Raw genomic sequence first — 19857 nt, 5'->3', positions numbered from 1 at the left:
CTGTGGCAGCAACTCAATGCATAAAAGCATGCGGACATGGTCAAGAGGTTCAGCTGTGTTCAGACCAAACATCAGAATGGGGAAGAAATGTGATCTAAGTGACTTTGACTGTGGAATGATTGTTGGTCCCGGACAGAGTGGTTTGAGTATCTCAGAAAATGCTGATCTCCTGGGATTTTCATACACATCAGTCTCTAGAGTTTACAGTGAATGGTGTAAAAAACAAAAAAACATCCACTGAGTGGCAGTTCTGAGGGTGAAAAAGCATTGTAATGAGAGAGGTCAGATGAGATTAGGCAGACTTGTTCAAGCTGACAGGGAGGCGACAGAAACTCAAATGAACACACATTGCAACAGTGGTGTGCAGAAGAGCATCTCTGAATGCACAACACATCAAACCTTGGAGTGGATGGGCTACAGCAGCAGAAGACCATGATGCGGGCATTTTATTACATACCAAGTGTATAGCTCCCTTCACAGCCTTAGATCGATGAAAAGCTTGCAACAACCAACATTGTGCTAATAAGGTGCAAAATAAGAAATGTGGCACCCAGATTTTAGAACATAGAACAGTACAGCACAGTACAGGCCCTTGGCCCACAATGTTGTGCAGATCTTTTAATCAAGTTCAAAAGGAATGCAAAACTTCCCTCCTACATAACTGTCCATGATTTCTTTCATCTGTGTTCTTATCTAAGAGTTACTTAAATGTTCCTAATGTACCTGCCTCTGCCACTACCCCTGCCAGTGAGTTTCATGCACCCATCACTCTCTGGCATCCCCACTGTACTTTCCTCCAATCACCTTGAAATTAAACCCTCTCATATTAGCTATTGTTACCCTGGCAAAGATTTCTCTGCTGTCCAGTCTATCTACGTCTCTTAACCTTTCCTTTTGGACAATTCGAAGAAGGAAGTCTGAGAGTCGGAGTGGGAGTGCCGAGAAAGACATTTTTGAAATTTTCGTTTTTTTTTCTCCAACGGCGTTCAGAGAGGCGGGACTGCGCAGGCGTGTGACGTTGGGCAGTGCAGCGCGGCAGATTTTAAAGGAGCAGAGCCTCATAGAGCGGGCAGCGTAGTTTGCGGGCGGCGGAGTGAGCCGGGAGCAGAGTGAAGACTTAAGGGCTTCGGCTCAACGGGCTTAGGTGGAAACGGGCGAGGCGAGGAAGGTTTGGCATTCATTTTCTGTTGTTATTTGAGGAGAGGGTCAGTATGAGTGTGAGGGCAGTTTGCTGTTCTCGGTGTCGGATGTGGGAGGCCCTGGAGTCTCCAAGCCTCCTGGACGTCTACATCTGCGCCAAGTGCATCGAGATGCAGCTCCTAAGGGACTGCGTTACGGAACTGCAGCTGCAGCTCGATGACCTTCGTCTGGTCAGGGAGAGTGAGGAGTTGATAGAGAGGAGTTGCAGGCAGGTGGTCACACCGGGGCCACGGGAGGCAGACAAGTGGATCACGGTTAGGAGGGGGAAGGGGAAGAGTCAGGTAATAGAGAGTACCCCAGTGGCTGTGCCCCTTAACAATAGGTACTCCTGTTTGAGTACTGTTGGGGGGGACAGCTTACCCGGGGGAAGCGACAGTGGCCGTGCCTCTGGCACAGAGTCTGGCCCTGTAGCTCAGAAGGGTAGGGCAAGGAAGAGGAAGGCAGTTGTGATAGGGGACTCGATAGTAAGGGGGTCAGATAGGAGATTCTGTGGACGCAGTCCAGAGACCTGGATGGTAGTTTGCCTCCCTGGTGCCAGGGTCCGGGATATTTCTGATCATGTTCAAGATATCCTGAAGTGGGAGGGTGAGGAGCCAGGGGTCGTGGTACATATAGGTACCAATGACATAGGTAGGAAAAGGGATGAGGTCCTGAAAGGAGAATATAGGGAGCTAGGAAGGGAGTTGAGAAAAAGGACCGCAAAGGTAGTAATCTCAGGATTACTGCCTGTGCCACGCGACAGTGAGAGTAGGAATGCGATGAGGTGGAGGATAAATGCGTGACTGAGGGATTGGAGCAGGGGGCAGGGATTCAAGTTTTTGGATCATTGGGACCTCTTTTGGCGCAGGCGTGACCTGTACAAAAAGGACGGGTTACACTTGAATCCTAGGGGGACCAATATCCTGGCAGGGACATTAGCGAGGGCTACTGAGGTGACTTTAAACTAGAATGGTTGGGGGGTGGGAATCAAATTTAAGAGGCTAGGCGAGAGGAGGTTAGTTCACAACAGGGGGATGGGAACGAGTGCTGAGAGACAGAGGGATGTAAAGCGAGGGTAGAAGCAAAAAGTACTATGGAGAAAAGTAAAAGTGGCAGGCCGACAAATCCAGGGCAAGCATTAAAAAGGGCCACTTTTCAACATAATTGTATAAGGGCTAGGAGAGTTGTAAAAGAGCGCCTGAAGGCTTTGTGTGTCAATGCAAGGAACATTCGTAATAAGGTGGATGAATTGAAAGTGCAGATTGTTATTAATGATTATGATATAGTTGGGATCACAGAGACATGGCTCCAGGGAGACCAAGGATGGGAGCTCAACGTTCAGGGATATTCAATATTCAGGAGGGATAGACATGAAAGAAAAGGAGGTGGGGTGGCGTTGCTGGTTAAAGAGGAGATTAACGCAATAGAAAGGAAGGACATAAGCCGGGAAGATGTGAAATCGATATGGGTAGAGCTGCGTAACACTAAGGGGCAGAAAACGCTGGTGGGAGTTGTGTACAGGCCACCTAACAGTAGTAGTGAGGTCGGAGATGGTATTAAACAGGAAATTAGAAATGTGTGCAATGAAGGAACAGCAGTTATAATGGGTGACTTCAATCTACATGTAGATTGGGTGAACCAAATTGGTAAAGGTGCTGAGGAAGAGGATTTCTTGGAATGTATGCGGGATGGTTTTTTGAACCAACATGTCGAGGAACCAACTAGAGAGCAGGCTATTCTGGACTGGGTTTTGAGCAATGAGGAAGGGTTAATTAACAATCTTGTCGTGAGAGGCCCCTTGGGTAAGAGTGACCATAATATGGTGGAATTCTTCATTAAGATGGAGAGTGACATAGTTAATTCAGAAACAAAGGTTCTGAACTTAAAGAGGGGTAACTTTGAAGGTATGAGACGTGAATTAGCTAAGATAGACTGGCAAATGACACTTAAAGGATTGACGGTGGATATGCAATGGCAAGCATTTAAAGATTGCATGGATGAACTACAACAGTTGTTCATCCCAGTTTGGCAAAAGAATAAATCAAGGAAGGTGTGCACCCGTGGCTGACAAGAGAAATTAGGGATAGTATCAATTCCAAAGAAGAAGCATACAAATTAGCCAGAAAAAGTGGCTCACCTGAGGACTGGGAGAAATTCAGAGTTCAGCAGAGGAGGACAAAGGGCTTAATTAGGAAGGAGAAAAAAGATTATGAGAGAAAACTGGCAGGGAACATAAAAACTGACTGTAAAAGCTTTTATAGATATGTAAAAAGGAAAAGACTGGTAAAGACAAATGTAGGTCCCCTACAGACAGAAACAGGTGAATTGATTATGGGGAGCAAGGACATGGCAGACCAATTGAATAATTACTTTGGTTCTGTCTTCACTAAGGACGACATAAATAATCTTCCAGAAATAGTAGGGGACAGAGGGTCCAGTGAGATGGAGGAACTGAGCGAAATACATGTTAGTAGGGAAGTGGTGTTAGGTAAATTGAAGGGATTGAAGGCAGATAAATCCCCAGGGCCAGATGGTCTGCATCCTAGAGTGCTTAAGGAAGTAGCCCAAGAAATAGTGGATGCATTAGTGATAATTTTTCAAAACTCGTTAGATTCTGGACTAGTTCCTGAGGATTGGAGGGTGGCTAATGTAACCCCACTTTTTAAAAAAGGAGGGAGAGAGAAACCGGGGAATTATAGACCGGTTAGCCTAACGTCGGTGGTGGGGAAACTGCTGGAGTCAGTTATCAAAGATGTGATAACAGCACATTTGGAAAGCGGTGAAATCATCGGACCAAGTCAGCATGGATTTGTGAAAGGAAAATCATGTCTGACGAATCTCATAGAATTTTTTGAGGATGTAACTAGTAGAGTGGATAGGGGAGAACCAGTGGATGTGGTATATTTGGATTTTCAAAAGGCTTTTGACAAGATCCCACACAGGAGATTAGTGTGTAAACTTAAAGCACACAGTATTGGGGGTAAGGTATTGATGTGGATAGAGAATTGGTTAGCAGACAGGAAGCAAAGAGTGGGAATAAACGGGACCTTTTCAGAATGGCAGGCGGTGACTAGTGGGGTACCGCAAGGCTCAGTGCTGGGATCCCAGTTGTTTATAATATATATTAATGACTTGGATGAGGGAATTAAATGCAGCATCTCCAAGTTTGCGGATGACACGAAGCTGGGTGGCAGTGTTAGCTGGGAGGAGGATGCTAAGAGGATGCAGAGTGACTTGGATAGGTTGGGTGAGTGGGCAAATTCATGGCAGATGCAAATTAATGTGGATAAATGTGAAGTTATCCACTTTGGTGGCAAAAATAGGAAAACAGATTATTATCTGAATGGTGGCCGATTAGGAAAAGGGGAGGTTCAACGAGACCTGGGTGTCATTATACACCAGTCATTGAAAGTGGGCATGCAGGTACAGCAGGCGGTGAAAAAGGCGAATGGTATGCTGGCATTTATAGCGAGAGGATTCGAGTACAGGAGCAGAGAGGTACTACTGCAGTTGTACAAGGTCTTGGTGAGACCACACCTGGAGTATTGTGTGCAGTTTTGGTCCCCTAATCTGAGGAAAGACATCCTTGCCATAGAGGGAGTACAAAGAAGGTTCAGCAGATTGATTCCTGGGATGGCAGGACTTTCATATGAAGAAAGACTGGATGAACTGAGCTTGTACTCGTTGGAATTTAGAAGATTGAGGGGGGATCTGATTGAAACGTATAAAATCCTAAAGGGATTGGACAGGCTAGATGCAGGAAGATTGTTCCCGATGTTGGGGAAGTCCAGAACAAGGGGTCACAGTTTGAGGATAAAGGGGAAGCCTTTTAGGACCGAGATTAGGAAAAACTTCTTCACACAGAAAGTGGTGAATCTGTGGAATTCTCTGCCACAGGAAACAGTTGAGGCCAGTTCATTGGCTATATTTAAGAGGGAGTTAGATATGGCCCTTGTGGCTACGGGGATCAGGGGGTATGGAGGGAAGGTTGGGGCAGGGTTCTGAGTTGGATGATCAGCCATGATCGTAATGAATGGCGGTGCAAGCTCGAAGGGCCGAATGGCCTACTCCTGTACCTATTTTCTATGTTTCTATGTTACTGCATGGGTTTCCACCAGGTGCTCTGGTTTCCTCCAGTTCGCAGGTTAATGAGTGTAATTGGGTGTAATTGGGTGACATGGCCTCATTGAGCCAGAAGGATCTGTTACTGAGCTGTATCTCCAAATCAGGGGCTCCCAAACCTTTTGATACCATGGCCCAATACCATGAAGCAAAGGGGTCTGTGGATTTCAGGTTGGGAGCCCCTGCTCTAAATAAAAATAAAAACAATAAAAACATACAGTGTGCTTTCCATTTCCTTGTTTCCTATTATTAAATCCCCAGCTTCATTCTCCAGAAATCCCATGCTTACCTTAGCCTCCCTCTATTATTTTATATTTCCACAGAGCTCTATTTGCTGTTCATTTTAATATTGCACACAACCTTTCTCTCAAAAGCTCTTCTAACGAGCTTGTCAGTCTCTTGCTGCTGATTCCTGAGAAAGAAGAACTGAAGAAAAGGCTTTTCAGATTTAGCAAAGAGACATTGACTAGCTAATTATATTTTCTCCTAACTACAGAATACCGTACTCCACAGCGGATGATGCACCTGCTGAGTTAGTCGTGTGAAGGAGGCCCAAAATGTGATTCAGCGTAGATAATCCGAACCTTGTCGGGAGAAAGGAAAAGAAGATGTTGACCTCGAAGCAAAAACGTGAGTCAAGCCAGAGGGAGAGAGACATTTTAAGCAAAATGTTGGCTTTTATGTATTAGCACCGCATAACAATTCAGACACAATTCTGGGGGAGCTCAGCATCTGTGGAGGGAAATGAACAGTCGATGTTGCAGATCAGACCTTTCATCAGGACTGCCAGACGGGTCTTGTCCCACAATGTCAGCTGTTCACTTCCCTTCATAGATGCTGCCTGATCTGCTGAGTTCCTCTAGCATTTCAGGCCCAGTCATATAGCACTACAGTTCAGAAACAGGTTCCTCAGCCCATCTAATCTGTGCTGACCTGTTTTCCTGCTTAGTCCCATCGTCTCACAACTGTCCGATAGTTGTCCATACCCCAGTCATTCATGTACAGTACTGCGCTAAAGTCTTAAGCACATAGATGTAACTAGGGTGCCTAAGACTTCTGCATAGTACTGTATGTATTGCACTGTACTGTTGCTGCAAAAGGGAAAAAATAACAAATTTCATGACATATGTGAGTGATGATAAACCTGATTCTGATACGGGTCTCTATTGTGGACTGAGAGTAGGAAGGGAGCAGGGAGAGGGGAATCATGGTTGGGAAAAGGAGAAGGGAGAGGGGAGGGAGTGGGAAGCACTGGAGAGTAATTCTGTGATGACTAATGAACCGGTTGTTTGGAGTCATCTGCCCTGTGTCTCAGGATGGGTGTGTATGCACCCAGACCCCTGGCACTCCTTCTCTGCCACCTCTCCCACACCCCTCCCACAGTGCCCCACCCTTGCCATTGCTAACATCCTTTGTTGCATTCAGATTTACAAACTCACTCTCCACTCCACGTTGACAAATACAGTACTATGCCCAAAAGTCTTAGGCACCTTACTATATATACGTTTGTACATGGTTCTAACTCCATAATCAAGTTCACAGATGACACCACGGTGGTTGGCCTTTTCAGAGGGGATGACAAGATGGCCTACAGGGACGAGGTCCAGCACCTGGCTGCGTGGTGTGCCGACAACAACCTGGCCCTTAACACCCAGAAGACCAAGGAGATTATTGTGGACTTCAGGCATGCTAGGAGCCACACTCATGTCCCCATCTACATAAATGGAGCTGTAGTGGAGCATATATCAAGCTTCAAATTCCTTGGTGTCCACACTTCCAATGATCTCACCTCGTCCCTGAACTCCTCCATCCTGATCAAAAAGGCACAAAAACGCCTTTATTTCCTGCAGAGCATCAAGAAAGCTCACCTCTGTCCCAGGATACTGACGGACTTTTACTGCTGTACCATTGAGAGCATACTCATCAACTGCATCTCAGTGTGGTATGGCAATTGTCCCGTATCGGACCACAAAGCACTCCAGCGTGTGGTGAAAACTGCCCAATGGATTATCGGCACCCAATTGCCCACCATTGAGAACATCTACCATAAACGCTGCCTGGGCAGGGCGAAAAGCATTATCAAGGATTCATCTAACCATAACCATGGACTTTTTACTCTCCTGCCATCCGGTAGGCGCTACAGGAGACTCCGCTCCCGCACCAGCAGGCACAGGAAGAGCTTCTTCCTTGAGGCTGTGACCCTGTTGAACCTCACATCACAGCACTAAGCAGTATTGCACCCATATTGTACTATCTCAGTACTTTTCTATTTGTGTGCTGTAGCACTTACTTTTTATTTGCAGTTATTTTGTAAATAGTACTATTGTTTTGCACTTCTGGTCAGATGCTAACTGCATTTCATTGGCTTTGTATCTGTACTCGGCACAATGACAATAAAGTTGAATCTAATCTAATCTATGTGCCTAAGATTTTTGCACGTTACTGAACCTAACTAAGCTTCTCTTAAATGTTGAAATTGAAACTCCATCCCCTACCTTGGCTGGCAGCTCATTCCACACTTGCACCACATTCTGAGTGAAGAAGTTCTTCCTTAGGATCCCCTTAAATATTTCACCTTTCACCCTTAACCAACGACCTCTGGTTCTACCCCCACCCAACCTCAAGATATAAAGCCTGCATGTACTTACCCTATCTATAAACCTCATCATTTGGTATGCTTCTATAAGATCTCCCTTCACTCCCCTGTACTCAATGGAAAAAGTCCTAACCTACTCAACTTTTCCCTAGAACTCAGGCCTGCAGTTCACCACATGTTTCAGGGCTCCAGTCAGAGAGGTAACCATCTACTACCACTTTTTTGCTAGGCCAATTGCTGAATACAATATACTAGTTCATCCTGAATGTTCTAGACTAGCATCCTATGACCGCTTTGTCAAAGGCCTTGCTAAATTCCATGTAGACAACTGCATTTACTGCAGTACTCTAGTCTACTGCATTTCATAGAAACATAGAAATCTACAGCACATTACAGGTCCTTCAGCCCACAATGTTGTGCTGACCAGGTAACCAACTCTAGAAACTGTGGTAGGGAAATTCTAGGCATAGCCCTCTATTTTTCTAAGCTCCATGTACCTATCTAAGAGTTTCTTAAAATACCCTATTGTATCTGCCTCTACCACTGTCGCTGGCAGTGCATTCCACACACCCACCACTCTGTGTAAAAATCTCACCTCTGAGTAAGTTTTGATGACTTCCTTCATCAATCTTCCTCGCAACCTCCTGTACCTAATGGAGTGGCCATTGAGTGTCTGTCTGTGATCTTTCGCTGCTGATTGGACAAGTTGTGGATTCAGAGATGCTCTTCTGCATGCCACTCCTGTAATGTGTGCTTATTTGAGTTTCTGTCAGCTTGAACCAGTCTGGTCATTCTCCTCTGACCTCTCTCATTAACAAGGCATTTTCACCTACAGAACTGCTGCTCACTAGATGCCTTACTGATTTTTTTTGGTAAATTCTAGAGATGTTGTGCATGAAAATCCCAGGAGTTCACCAGTTTCTGAGATATTCAAACCACCCTATCTCGCAACAACACCCATTCCATGGTCAAAGTCATTTAGTTCCCATCTCTTCCCCATTCTGATGTTTGGTCTGAACAACAACTGAATCTCCTTCTTCTTCTTCTTCTTCTATTTCCGACTGTTTAGACGCATCTAGGCAAATTACAGCCCTCCGCAGGATGTATAATTAATTATAGAACTTCAAGGAACTCAAATTCTCGAATACAACTCAGTCTCACGTATAAACTGAATAATAGACTCTTCAATCAGATGTTGATTCTCTTGATGGACAAACAAAGATTTAATAGAAAGCCAAAATAAATTTAAGCCAGATAGCTTCTTGAACAACATGCTTCTCTCAATTTTGTATCGATTACAGCTCAGCAAAACATGCTGGACAGCCTCTGGACTACAACAGTCACATAATCCAGTGGGATGTTTTCCTATTATCTTTAAATAATAGTTTAGCCCACAATGCCCCAACCTCAGTCTTGTAAATTTCACCATATCTCTACGACTTAAAAGGTAACAGTCTGAGACCTTTTTAACTAATGGATGACTAGAAAAATGATGCCTGCCCCTTAATTCATTTTTCCAATCCTCCTGCCACTTCTTCTCTATACCTCTTTTAATCCTACTTCTCAATTCTGCTCTGCCTAGGGGAACTCTAATTTCTACTTGCCTGCTCTGTAAGGAAGACTTTGCAATGCCATCCACAATTTCATTTCCCTCCACCCCAGCATGCCCAGGTATCCATGAAAATCTACCTGCACAACCCATCTTCCCTACTCTAAACAACACTAAGAGAATCTCAATAACTATGTCAGGACGAGCTTTTGATTTACTCCCTTTTATAGACCCTAAGGCAGCAGCAGAATCCGAACAGATGATAACCCTACGTGGTCGAGAGTCTTCAATCCACCATAAGGCCCAGAGGATTGCTAATAATTCTGTCGCAAAGACAGAAATACCATCTGAAACCCGGTGATCAATCTTAACTCCAAGTTGAGACACATACATCCCAAATCCTGCCCTACTGCTCTCTGGGTCCACTGAGCCATCAGTGCTGATGAAATTGCACTGCTTCCTTGGAGCTGAAAAAAGGAGGAATAGGTCTCCTTCTGGTTCTGGAAAGAGCCAAAAAGGGACGGGTGGCAGGCAAATTTGGTCAACTATGTCTTCCTCAGTCAGTTTCAATTTCACAGCCCAGTTATTAAACAGATCTGAAAATGGGTATCTTTTAATTTTACTTTGGCGCTCTGACTTCCCCTGCAGAAGACACTTTGATGGAAAGCTGTGATTGAATCCATTTAGTTTTACCCAATACTGCAGGCCCAACTGAATTCGTCTTAAATGCGGAGGCACTTCTCCCATCTCCACACATAATGCCGGGACTGATGTTGTTCTAAAAGCTCCACAAAACAGAATCTCCTGATCATGTCTCATGATTTTATGCATTGAGTTGATTGGCTGATTAGGTATTTGCATTAACAGGTAGGTGTACAGGTGTATCTAATAAGACCATAAGACCATAAGATATAAGAGCATACATAGGCCATTTGGCCCATCAGGTCTGCTCGGCCATTCTCTCATGGCTGATTTATTATCCCTTTCAACCCCTTTCTCCTGCCTTCTCCCCATAACCTTTGCTGCTCTGACTAATCAAGGACATATCAACTTCTGCCTTAAACATACCCAGGGATTTAGCCTCCATAGCTGTATGTGACAATGAATTCCACAGATTCACTACCCTCTGGCTGAAGAAATTCCTCCTCATCTCTGGTCTAAATGGACGTCCCTCTCTTCTGAGCTGTGTCCTCTGGTCCTAGACACCCCACTATTGGAAACATCCTCTCCACATCAGAACCAGGTTTAATATCACTGGCATATGTCATGAAGTTTGTTGTTTTGCAGCAACAGTTCATTGCAAAGGTACAATTTAATGTCAGAGAAATGTATACAATATACATCCTAAAATGCTTTTTCTTTGCAACCATCCACGAAAACAGAGGAGTGCCCCAAAGAATGAATGACAGTTAAATGTTAGAACCCCAAAGTCTCCCCCAGCTCCGTGCTTAAGTGGCAGTGAGCAATAACCCCCCCTCCCCCCACCAGCAACAAAGCATCGGCACCAGCACCGCCACCAAGCCCAAGCGTGAGAGAAGTTTTAACACGGACGCGGACTTGCAGTTACCCCAAAGACTTTGCGTTTCACCCGGTATTCCAAATACCGCAGGTTCTCTCTCTTCCTAATAAGGGAGAAAGGAGTGTCTCCATTTTCCCAGCGAGCGGGGAGACATAACAAATGACTCGCTGGTTTATGATGTTAAAAGTCCATTATGTCGCTTTTTTCGAGCTCTGTACCTGAAGATTGCAAAGATCTTGGGTTTCCAGACACACAGCAAATATCCCGACTCCCCCGACGACACACGGGTCTCCTGTCCTGACACCGACCCTCGATCTGCCCGTCTCCAGAGCCCCGAGATCCCAGGCTTACAAGTTCAAGCCGGACTCTGAGGCCAAGCCTTTTGTGTGCCGAATAACGGCCAGTTATGGAACCCCGACAGCCATTCCTGCAAAGAACTGAAGTCAACGTGTAACTCCAGGTCAGGGTCTTCAAGAGAACCCTGAAAGGGAAAACTAGAGATATTAAGGATGGAAATAGAGCTGTTTCCCGAGATGCCAGCAAAGGAGTTGCCATTAGGCACCGTTAACCCTCCTAAGCTCCACCTTCTTCCATACATAAATATAAAAATTATAAATAACAGTAAATAGTATATATTAAAAACTTAAATTAAATTAGTGGAATAAGAGAAGAAAAACACTGAGGTAGTGTTCATGGGTTTTTTGTCCATTCAGGAACTGTCGCTGGAGGGGAAGAAGGTGTCCTGAATCATTGAGTGTGTGCCTTCAGACTCCTGTACCTCCGTCCTGATGGTAGCATTGAGAAAAGGGCGTGTCCTTAGTGATGGGGGTCCTTAATGATGGATGCTGCCTTTCTGAGGCACCACTCCTTGAAGATGTCCTGGATGCTGGGGAGTGTAATGCCCATGATGGACTTGGATGAGTTTACAACTTTCTACAGCTATTTTCTATCCTGTGCAGTGGCCCCTTCGTACCAGGTGGTGATGCACCAGTTAGAATGCTCTCCACCATACATCAGTTGAAATTTGCTGGAGTCTTTGGTGACATACCAAATCTCCTCAAACTCCTAATGGTATATAGATTAGAGAGAATAGGGTTGAGATGGTTGTAAATCTGCCATGATGGAATGACAGAGCAGACTCCTGAAGGGCCCAATTCTGTTCCAATGTCGTATGGGTTATGGTCATTTAGTCTTTGAATCAATTGGCACAGACCTAGTCACTACAGTTTAGCAGGCTATGGTAAGTATGGGAACTCTGGAGAATGAAGCTGGGGTTTTAATAATAGGAAACAAGGAAATAGAAAACCTACTGTATGTTTTTATTGTTTTTATTTTAATTTAGAGCAGGGGTTCCCAACCTGAGGCCCACAGACCCCTTGCTTCATGGTATTGGCCCATGGCATCAAAAGGTTTGGGAACCCCTGATTTAGAGATACAGACCCTTCTGGCTCACGTTTAGCAGCACTATAATCATTTTGAACACTTTGCACTAAAATGGGCACTTGAATATGCAGGGATTCGAGGGTAAAATGATGTTGATAGGTTCTTGATTAGTTAGGGAATCGGAGGTTATGAGGAGAAGGCAGGAAAATGGGGTTGAGAGGGATAATAAGTCAGCTATGATTGAATTGCAGAGCAATAACGACGAGCCAATTTACTTAATTCTATTCCTATGTCTTATGGGCTTATGGACAGTATTGTAATTTGGAGCTGTTGACTGTACATAGTGTGGACTGTGAAATATTCAGGTATTGTATTAATATGGTACTGTAATCACTGAATAAACCTCCTTTGAAAAGGGGAAAAAATGGATCAGTTTTTAGAAGTGGTGGGTTGGTTACGGGATTTCCTGGTTGCTCACACAGAAGGTTCTGCAGTTGCTGAACCATAAGACCTAACCACACCTAAAGAAATATGAAATTGCATAGGAAATCCGAAGTAGCACTTGCCAAATGCTGGGGAAACTCAGCAGATCAGGCAGCAAAGATGGAGATGAATAAAGAGTCAAGGTTTTGCACCAAGACCCTTCATCAGGACTGAAAACCTGGTCAGTATGCTCCTGGGCATGGTCAAATCCATCAATCACAGGACTAGGCTCCTGGACAGTCAGTTTGAGCATACTGCCTGCCCCTCTTCTGAGGGTACGTCTGTAATGCCCTGGTTCACATCTTTACTGTTATGCTGTAGGTATTTCAGTTAACAGCTCTGTAAGAGCAGTTTGTTCTGCTTTCAGCCTGTTTGGGTTATTGCTGAAGATAAGGGATGATGTGGAATGTGTGCTATCTAGTTAGGGGAGGTTTTCTTGGTGAGGGACAATAAGGTTGGTGGGGCTTGTGTTCGATGGGGAGAATGAGAGAGAAGAAGCTGGGGAGAAACGGTTCTAGCATATGATCCGGTGGGAGACCCATTTGATCAAGATGGGTTGTGAGTGACTTTTGGAAGGTGGTGTATGGTTTCATGTTGACCGAGAGCCCTACGTGAGTGATAGAGAAGTTCAAGATGAGCTCCAACTTGTGCACATTTGATTGTTTAATTAGAATGGGCCCTTTTCTTTTTGTTATTCTTCACTAACCCTTTAGTTTAGTTAAGATTCATAAATATAATTCCTTTAATCGTATGCAGTGTGCTGTCTGTTATTGCGTGGCACTGATTTGTAACATGGTAGCAAATTACACAACATCCACACGAACTGGGGCTTGGGGTGGGACGAGCCGTCTCAATCTCACGAGTTTGGTGGGACTTGAGAACGTCTTCCCTAGACTTGCACAGCCAAGGAAACCAGGGTGTTTCACATCCATCTGAGCTTGTTCCTGGAGACAGAGCACATGGTTTCCATAGGTACCTTGGAGGTCTTCTGGGATGGGTGGGTACCACAGGGACTGACTGCAACCTTGATGAGGTGGGCCATCTCCTTATTTCTTAGATACGGGGCCAAGTGATCCACACAGTCACCTCTGTCCACTTGACAGCAAAATGGAGAATTACGCAGGAAGGAAGGGTTAGATTGATCCTAGGGTAGGTTAAAAGGTCTCTATTGTGGAGTGAGAGTGGGAAGGGGGCAGGGAGAGGGGAATCATGGTTGGGAAAAGGGAAAAGGAGATGGGAGGGAGTGGGAAGCACCAGAGAGACATTCTGTAATCAATAAACCAATTGTTGGGATCCAAATGGCCTTGACTGGTGCCTAAGGGTCGGGTGTGTCTGCATCCTGTCCTGCACCCTTCCTGAGGGATTCCTCCTTTGCCATTTTCAACATCGTTCGCTCCCACCAGGTTTGCAGTTTCACTCTGTGCTCCACATTGACAAATACAGTCACTTTGAATTTTGAATTCTGATTTTTTTAACCTTGTAATAAACTTCTTCTGAAGAACAATATCAGAGTGGTACGTGCACTCACCAGCAGCTTCCCATTGTGTTCTCTGTGTCTGGGGGAGAGATGTCCAGATTTAAGGTCAATTGGAAAAGTGAGGAATCGCTGCTAAGGGACTGAGAGTTGGTAGGGAGGTTGCAGTGAGGTTTGGCTACCACGTAGGTGCGGCAACAGTATAGAAACATATAGAAACATAGAAACATAGAAAATAGGTGCAGGAGTAGGCCATTCGGCCCTTTGATCCTGCACCGCCATTTATTATGATCATGGCTGATCATCCAACTCAGAACCCTGTCCCAGCCTTCCCTCCATACCCCCTGATCCCCATAGCCACAAGGGCCATATCTAACTCCCTCATAGGAGTGTGATGTGGTCACAAGGAGGTGATAGTTGAGCACTTGAATAATGCAATGAAATCTGACAGACAGTTTTTCCTTTAAATTCACTATTGCATCCCTGAGTTTTGATTTCTTCTCATGTCTTCATGGATGAGAAGGGAGTGAACAAACTCCCACAGTGTTAAAAACTGTATGGGTTCTACAACAGCAACCCTTCTACGTAATGTTGTTGTTCACGGTTCAGGCAGTATGTTTGACGGGTTCATTAACTACTCAGAGATCCCATCTGGTGTAGCGCTGGGAAGATGCGAGATTACCATCTGGCTACATTATTGTACAGCTGAATGATCGGGAACTGAACCAGAAATCTACATTTAAATGCACTTATTAGCTTTATGGAAATAGAATCAAACAGTTGCTGTCAGATTCAATATTAACCTGTTACTGTGAGGCCTGTTCAAAAATAAAATTAAGAAGTAAATATTTACATTTATATAGCGTCTTTCCCAAATTCAGTTTGCTCCTAATTACGTCACAAGAAATGAACTATTGTAGAAATGCTCTCATCATTGCCCCTTGACTCACAATTCTGTGGCCAATCCTTGACCTCTGGGCATCCTCATGCCTGCCATAGATCTGTCTGCCTTTCCTTTCTGCAGCAGAGCCTTCTTGAGTGTTGTCTTTGCCCCACTTGGTCCCCACTATTTCTTTCCAAGGTTGGGTATCGATAATGCCATCACAAGCAACATCTCTTGCTGCATGCATTGAGGTACACGTGATAAATAAATTAATCTGAGTCTGAATGCTTTGACGATAATAAAAGAGAAAATACTGGAAAGGCTCGGTAGGTCAGGCAGCACCTGTGGAGAGAGATTCAGCCAGCATTCCAGGTCAGCGACATTTCATCAGAGCTGGAAAAGAGAGAAATGAGTTAATGGTGGGCTGTGATGTATTGGCTCAGATATTCTTATCCCACTTGTAGAAGTCAGGTTGCAAGGTCTTACCATCAACAATACATTACACCAGCGGTCCCCAACCACCGGGCCGTGGACCGGTGCTGGGCCGCAAAGCATGCGCTACCGGGCTGCGAGGAAACGATATGATTTGACGATATGAGTCAGCTGCACCTTTCCTCATTCCCTGTCACGCACTGTTGAGCTTGAACGCATGCGAGGTCATTACGCACGCGTCATCCGTGTCAGCGCGGGAAGGAGATCAACTCCTTGAGCTTGCAAATGACAGCGGGCTGAAAAGTATGTTTGACATAACATCTCTGCCGGCATTCTGGATCAAAGTCAAGGCTAAATATCCTGAGATAGCTATGAAAGCACTGAAAACGTTACTTCCATTTCCAACATATTTCTGCAATGAATGCAACAAAAACTAAACTGCGGAATAGACTGGACATAAGGAACCCCCTTCGAGTATCGCTGTCTCCCATCACCCCTCAATAGGACCGTCTTGTTGCAGGAAAACAAGCCCAGGGCTCCCACTGGTTCAGCGATATTGGTGTGTTGCAATGATTTTATATGTTCATACGGGGAAAATATATGCTGTGTGTTTAATATCCAAACGTTACTTAAAATGTTATGATGCTATTGACTTATATAACCATATAACAATTACAGCACGGAAACAGGCCATCTCGGCCCTCCTAGTCCGTGCCGAAAGCTACTCTCACCTAGTACCTAGACCTGCACTCAGCCCATAACCCACCATTTCTTTCCTGTCCATATACCTATCCAATTTTTCTTTAAGTGATAATATCGAACCTGCTTCTGACACTTCTACTAGAAGTTTGTTCAACACTTACTTCAAGCTCCCCTGATAATTGACTTATCGCTATATTCATGCGAGGAAAATATGCGCTGTGTGTTTAATATTAAATTCGTTAGATAAACCCTTTTAGAAATGAAATTAAGTGTATTAGCCACTTATTAACTATATTGCGTTCGTGATTAACACCCCCCGAACAGAATCGCCAAAAACGATTTGTAGAAAAAATGGGCACGTACACACATGCGCAAATCACGCATGCGCACTGGTGCCCGCACAAGGCTTCATGGTCATTGTAGTCTTTCTCAGGGGTAAACCCAACGTATTTGACTGCTACTCGTGTTCGTTGGCAACCCTACCACCACCCCCCCCCACCCCACCCGCCACCCGGTCGGCAAGAATATTGTCAATATGAAACCGGTCCGCAGTGCGAGAAAGGTTGGGGACCCCTGCATTACACAGCCCAAGATGTCCTGGTAACTGCTGCCATTCAACCAGTTTGACTCATCCTATCACTGCCATTCCATTTGTTCTACCTATCCCTTCTCTGATACTGAAAGCCAATTTGTAACTTTCTCTTTCCCAGTTAGAACAAGTGATCCCAGGCTTGACATGTTCACCATTTCTCTTTTCACAGATGCCACCAGAACTGCTGAGCATTTTCTGTTTTTATCTTGGTTTTGAATTGGAATGGGAATTGGTTTAGTATTGTCATGTGTACTGAGATACAACGAAAAGCTTGTCTTGCGTACCCTTCATACAGATCAAATCGCTACATAGTGCACTGAGGTAGAACAATATACAACCATGACAGAATGAAAAATTAAAGTGTGACAGCTAGAGAGGAAGCCAGTGTAGTTCGACAATAAGGTGCAAGATTACAACAAGATAGATTGCAAGGTCAAGAATCCATCGTATTGTATTTAGGAACCATTCAATAGTCTTATAATAGTGGGGTAGTTGCCTTCCTTGAGCCTGATGGTACATACTTCCGAGCTTTTGTATCTTCTGGCTGATGGGAAAGGAGAAGGGAGAATATCCAGGGAGGGCAAAGTCTTTGATTCTGCTGGCTGCTTTACTGAGGCAGAGAGAAGTGTAGACAGAGTCCACAGAGGGGACGCTGGTTTGTAATGTGCCCACAACTCTCTGTAGTTTCCAGCTTTTACTGGCAGGGCAGCTGCTGTACCGAGTCATGATGCATCCATATAGGATGCTTTCTATGGTGCATTGTTAAGGGTTGATGGAGACATGCCAAATTTCTTTAGCTTCCTGAGGACGTAGAGGCATTGGTGAGCTTTCTTTGCCATGATGTTTACATTAATGGACCAGGATAGGCAATTGGTGATGTTTACTCCTAGCAACGTGAAGCTCTCAACCCTTTTAACCTCAGCACTCTTGATACAGACGGGAGCATGTGCATCACCTCCCTTCCTGAAGCCTATGGTTTGGGTCTGTGGATTCTGTTGTGAACTTGCTCATAAATTTTGATATGTAGCTTCCCCTGCTCTTAAAATTATACAGTTGAAAAATCAGTAACTTTTATTAGTTCAGAAAAATTTACAATTATGTTTTCAAAACAGTTGGAAGCTGTTTTCAAAGCTTTCAGGATTGAATGTGTCCTTTTGGTAATAATCATAAACACAAGATATTTTGCAGATGCTGGAAATCCAGAGTGACACACACAAAATACTGGAGGAACTCAGCAGGTGAGGCAGCATCAATGGAGAGTCCTGATGAGCCCGAAACATCAACTGCATATCCCTCTCTATAGGTGCTACCTGACCTGCTGAGTTCCTCCAGCATTTTGTGTGTGTTACTCCTTTTGGTAATACATTTAAAACCTTGTTGTATGTTGGTTTTGTCGAGTGGGTGGTGATATGGTCTCTTAACACTGGATAAGCACCTACCAGAATGATCTCTGGAATGGAAGTTACATCGTTTGAGAAGAGATGAAGCAGACTGGGTTTATAGTTTTTCGTGAGATGATCTCGATGAAGTACATGGGATTACTATGGGGCTTGACAAGATAAATGGTGACTGTGCCTTCCCTGTTGAGAACCAGGAGTCACCATCTCAGAATAAGGGATTGCCCATTCAGGAATGAGATGAAAACACATTTCTCACTCAGGGGAAATTCTCTACCTGCCCAGGAGTGTTGTGGAGACTCAGTTGCTGCATATGACATGACGGTTGAGCCCTGTAGAAACTGAATAAGTTTCCATTAGATCCCTGTCACTCTTCTAAACTCTTTGTTATACTGTTCCCAGTCTAGACGCTCTCCCACTGGCAACAAATCTGCCATCCCTGGAACGAGGCGAGTCATTCCATTCTCTCGATGGCAGGTACATCCCTCAGAGTCATAGCACAGCACAGTAACAGGCTCTTTGGCCAATCTAGTCTGCCATTCTGCCCAGTTCTATCAACCTGCACTAGGAGCATTGTCCTCCATTCCCTTCCCATCCACGTACCTCCCCAAACTTCTCTTTAATGTTGCAGTCAAACCTACATCCACCCCTTCCACTGGCAGCTCATTCTACACTTGCACCACCCTCTGAGTGAAGAAGTTTCCCCTCAGATTCCCCTTAATCTCCCCACCATTTATTCCTAACCTATGGTCTCACCCAACCACAGCAGAAAAAGCCTGCTTGCATTTACTCTACAATATAATTTTGTATACCTCTGTCAAATCTCCCCTCATTCTCCTAGGCTTCAGGGCATAAACTCTTAACCTGTTCAATATTTCCCAATAATTCAGGCTCTCAAGTCCTGGCCACATCCTTGTGATTTTTCTCTGTACTCTTAGGTAAGAATACCAAAGCTGCATACAATATTTCAGATGAAAGTCAGAATCAGGTTTATAATCAAGGTCTCATAAGACGTGAAATCCGTTGCTTGGCTCAATGAGAACTTATGTGTGTTCTTCTGACTTCCCCTTCCCGAAGTCCACAATCAATTCCATGCACCTGACCGAAATCCTATGCAAATTCAGCAAGGCTTCTGTATTCAAATCACCTGTAATAAAGGCTAATGTGTGTTTGTATTTCTAATTGCTTGTTGCATCTGCCTTTTGGCTCTCAGAGATGTATAATGCCTGCAGATGCCGTTGGACGTTGACTGCCTCCCAATCTCCTCTGCATTTAACCAAAGCTTTGCTTTTCTGTTCAAGTCAATGGCATTGCTTTGCTCCATATTATATTTCATCTGCTGTGTTATCACCCACTTACTCAGCTTGTCCATATCTGCCTCTGAACCCTCTTTACGTCCTCACAATCCCACGTGTTTAGAATCATCAGCAAACTTGAAGATGCTTGGGGAACATGAGGGGAAACGTCTTCACTCAGAGGGTTGTGTGAGTGCGGAACAAGCTGCCAGCACAAGTGGTGAATGCGAGCTCGATTTCATTGTTTATGT

This window comes from Mobula birostris, chromosome 11 (assembly GCF_030028105.1).
Source record: "Mobula birostris isolate sMobBir1 chromosome 11, sMobBir1.hap1, whole genome shotgun sequence".
Taxonomy (NCBI): Eukaryota; Metazoa; Chordata; class Chondrichthyes; order Myliobatiformes; family Myliobatidae; genus Mobula; species Mobula birostris.
The sequence above is the reverse complement of the archived record's forward strand: the minus strand, read 5'-3'. Positions refer to the sequence as shown.